Raw genomic sequence first — 4,735 nt, 5'->3', positions numbered from 1 at the left:
GAGTCTAAGTCCCTTTGTAAGTCATTAAGAGCTTGCCTTATGTATCTGGGTGCTCCTGTATTGAGTGCATATATATTTAGGATCATTAGCTCTTGTTGCATTGATCCTTTTACCATTATGTAATGTCATTCTTTGTCTCTTTTGATCTTTGTTGCTTTAAAGTCTGTTTTATCAGAGATGAGAATTGCAACTCCCGTTTTTTTGTTTGTTTGTTTGTTTTTTGTTTTGCTCTCCATTTGCTTGGTAAATCTTCCACCATCCTTTTATTTTGAGCCTTTGTGTATCCTTGCATGTGAGATGGGTTTCCTGGATACAGCACACTGATGGGTTTTGCTTTTTATCCAATTTGCCAGTCTGTGTCTTTTGATTGGGGCATTTAGTCCATTTACATTTAGGGTTAATATTGTTATGTGTGAATTTGATACTGCCATTTTGATGCTAGCTGGCTGTTTTGTTCGTTAGTTGATGCAGATTCTTGATTGTGTTGATGCTCTTTACCATTTGGTATGTTTTTGGAGTGGCTGGTACTGGTTGTTCCTTTATATGTGTAGAGCCTCTTTCAGGAGCTCCTGTAAAGTAGGCCTGGTGGTGATGAAATCTCTGAGTACTTGCTTGTTCACAAAGGATTTTATTTTTCCTTCACTTATGAAGCTTAGTTTGGCTGGATAGGAGATTCTGGGTTGAATGTTCTTTTCTTTAAGGTTGTTGAATATTGGCCCCCACTCTCTTCTGGCTTGTAGGGTTTCTGCTGAGAGATCTACTGTGAGCCTGATGGGCTTTCCTTTGTGGGTAACCCGACCTTTCTCTCTGGCTGCCCTTAGCATTTTCTTCTTCATTTCAACCCTGGTGAATCTGACAATTACATGCCTTGGGGTTGCTCTTCTTGACGAGTATCTTTGTGGTGTTCTCTGTATTTCCTGGACTTGAATATTGGCCTGCCTTGCTAGGTTGGGGAAGTTTTCCTGGATAATATCCTGAAGAGTATTTTCCAGCTTGGATTCATTCTCTTCGTCACATTCAGGTACACCTATGAGACGTAGGTTAGGTCTTTTCACATAGTCTCACATTTCTTGGAGGCTTTGTTCATTCCTTTTTACCCTTTTTTCTCTATGCTTGCCTTCTCATTTTATTTCATTGAGTTGATCTTCGACCTCTGATATCCTTTCTTCTGCTTGGTCAATTCGGCTGTTGAAACTTGTGCATGATTCGCAAAGTTCTCGTATTGTGTTTTTCAGCTCCATCAATTCACTTATATTCCTCTCTATGTTGTCCATTCTCGTTAGCATTTCGTCAAATCTTTTTTCAAGGTTCTTAGTTTATTTGCATTGGATTAGAACATGTTCTTTTAGCTCACTGTAGTTTCTTATTACCCACCTTCTGAAGTCTGATTCTGTCATTTCATCACACTCTTTCTCCATCCAGCCTTGTTCCCTTGCTGGTGAGGAGTTGTGATCTCTTTTAGGAGGAGAGGTGTTCTGGTTTCGGGTGTTTTCATCCTTTTTGTGCTAGTTTCTTCCCATCTTTGTGGTTTTATCTACCTGTTGTCTTTGTAGTTACTGACTTTCAGATTGGGTCTCCGAATGAACCTCCAGTTTGTGGATGCTAAAGTTACTTCTTTTTCTTAGCTTTCCTTCTAATAGTCTGGCCCCTCTGCTGTAGGTCTGCTGAGGTCCACTCCAGGCCCCGCTTGCCTGGGGATCACCTGCAGCAGCTGCAGAACAGTAAGGGTTGCTACCAATTTCCTCTTCTGCTATCTTTGTCCCAGTAGGATGCTTGCCAAATGTCAGTCTGTTCTCTCTTTTATGAGGTGACTTTTTGGATATATGGGGGTCAGGGAGCTGCTTGAGGAGACAGTCGTCCTTTATTGGAGCTCAAGTCCTGAGCTGTGAGCTCCGTTGTTCATTCAGAGTTGCTGGGCAGGTACGTTTAGGTCTGCTGCAGCAGAACTCATAAACTCCCCCCACCTTTTTTTTTTTTTTTCCCAGGTGCTCTGTCCCAGGGAGTTCAGGCTTTATTTATGAGTTTCCATTGTGCTGCTGCCTTTTTTTTTTTTTTTTCTTCAGGGCTGCCCTGCCCAGCAAGGAGGCAGCCTAGTCACTGTCTGCCTGCAGAGGCTTTGCTGAACTGCTGTGGGCTCTGCCCAGCTGCTGTGTGATCTTCCCTGCAGTCCTGTTTATACAGGTGCAGTTAGAACTGCCTTGGCAATGGTGGCCCGCCTCTGTTATGGCGGACTCTCTCTGTAGTGGCAGGTTGCCTCGACAATGGCAGGTTGCCTCAGCAACAGCGGGCTGCCTCAGAGATGGTCAGACTGCCTCCGTAGTGGTGGAATGTCTCAGTAATGGTGGACACCCCTCCCCCACAGTGCAGGACCTTCCCGGGTTCAGCTGTGCTTGCTGTGAAACTCTCAACCCAGAGCATTTTCAATTACTGGGGGTTTTGTTGGAGGGGGGGGAGAGGGGGGAACCAGCCGAGCCTGATCACCTGGCTCCCTGACTCAGAGTCTTTTGTTGTTGTTGTTGAACGGTCGACTGTCTCTCAGTGTTCCAGTCACCTGTTGAAAAGGCATCGGGATCTCCAGTGCCACGACTCACTGAGCTGACTGAAACAGTGGCGCTGAGATTCCTGGCGGTTTTTTTGCCTAGGAATCTCCTGGCCTGGCTCGCTATTTCAGATGAATGAGTGACTCTGCCGTCTCAGGGCTCCAATCGCCAGCTAAGAGGGCACCCTGACCAGTGTGTTTTGTACGGAGAACTGCTGCGCCAGGGAGTGGGCAAAACAGCTGCACGGGCCTAAACAGCCACGCCTGCCGAAACTGCCATGCTGGCGACCCATGGGGCTCCTCCACCTGGGAATCTCCTGGTCTGTTGGCAATAAATATCCATCTGGAAATGCGGCGTCCACTCACCCTCTGCACTCTCACTGGGAGCTGCAATCCTGAGCTGTTCCTAGTCGGCCATCTTCCCCCAATTCCCAACATACAATTTTTAAAAGCCCTGTCATAGTGGAGCTTCATTTAATTAGAAACAAAAGGAAAACAAAGTAAATAATTAGAAAAATACTCAAAACAAATCTAATATTTTCAACAAAAATAAGCTCTACAAGTGAAAAAAAAATGGTGAACTAGAATATAAAATGTGAACACTGGTTAAAGTTTCAATATGTTCATACTGCAGATGCAGTTGAGTTCCATTGACCTAGCAGTCACCTCCCAGCTATAGTCACTTTCCAGGTCCTACAAATGTTAGGTATAACTGTTGGCATTTACATCTTCTCCATCCATCTGCCCTTGGTCAACAGGAGCAGGCAAACATAAAAAGCCTGGGAGGTTACATATGAGCTTCTCTCCCTAATGACTGACAGATAAAGAAAAAAGCAGTCTTTGCTAGTACAGCTTTTGTGGTACCATTGACACTCCAGAGCTTTCTGTGGGGTCTAATTGTGAATGGGCTTCTTCCAAAACCATATTTGCGTAAGTTTCTCACCTGCACGGTATGCCATTTCGCTCACATCCTTACAGTTTCTCCTGAATGTAGCCTTTCAATAAATTACTTGCACAAGAATTATTATTTCAGACTCTTGTTCTAATAATTTAATGTAAGATAGGCTGGAAGGAAAGGTACAACTGAAAAGATAAACAGTTAAAAGATTTTGCAATGATACAGAAGAAGTGGAAAAATGTGCCTTGGAAGAGGTGGTGGCAATAGAGGAACAGAGGTAAGAATGGAAAGAATTCTAGATTTATTTTAAAATTAAAGGCAATAGGATTTGCTAATGATGTGATATGAGCACAAAGGGAATAAAGATATTAATTTCTAATATATTTGCTTCAATAAGTGAAAGAATTGAGTTGCTATAAACTGGTATAAGAAACAATGAAAGATATCACACATATATTGTTATTAATTTTAAACACATATATTGTTATTAATTTTAAACACATATATTGTTATTAATTTTAAACACATATATTGTTATTAATTTTAAATTTAAATCGACTAAATCCCCCAATCCAAAGACACAGACAGGCAAAAAAAGCCAAGACCCATTGGTATGCTACATCCAGATCCATCTCACATGCAAGGATACATAAAGACTCAAAACAAAGGGATGGTGAAAAATTTACCAACCAAATGGAGAGCTAAAATAAATAAATAGAAAGCAGGAGTTGCAATTTTTGCTGATAAAATAGATTTCAAAGCAATAAAGATCAAAAGAAGCAAAGAAGGATATTACATAAAGATAAAAGGATCAATGTAACAAGAAGAGCTAAAGATCCTAAACATATATGCACCCAATACAGAAATACCCAGATATATAAGACTTACAAAGAGACTTGGACCCCCACACAACAATAGCGGGAGACTTCAACATCAATATTAGATAGATCAATGAGACAGAATGTTAACATCGATATCCAGGACTTGAACTCAGATCTGGAACAAGTAGACTTAATTAACATTCATAGAACTCTCCACTTTAAATACACAAAATATACACTCTTATCAGTACTACATCACATGTATTTACAGGTTTAAATGAAATATTGGTTGGCTGCTTGTTAATTATTTTATTCCCTCATTTTTTTTATGTCTCTATTATTAAACACAATTACAGGCATACCCAGTTTTAGACTGCATTCTAGCCTGGGCAATAAAGCAACACCCCTGTTCTCTCTCCCTCTTCCTCTTCCTCTTTCTTTCTTTCCTGTATTCTTTTTCTTTTTTTTTTTTTTTTT

Source organism: Sapajus apella, unplaced genomic scaffold (assembly GCF_009761245.1).
Source record: "Sapajus apella isolate SASKATOON/1434 unplaced genomic scaffold, GSC_monkey_1.0 scaffold9, whole genome shotgun sequence".
Classification (NCBI taxonomy): domain Eukaryota; kingdom Metazoa; phylum Chordata; class Mammalia; order Primates; family Cebidae; genus Sapajus; species Sapajus apella.
Note: the sequence above shows the minus strand (reverse complement) of the source record.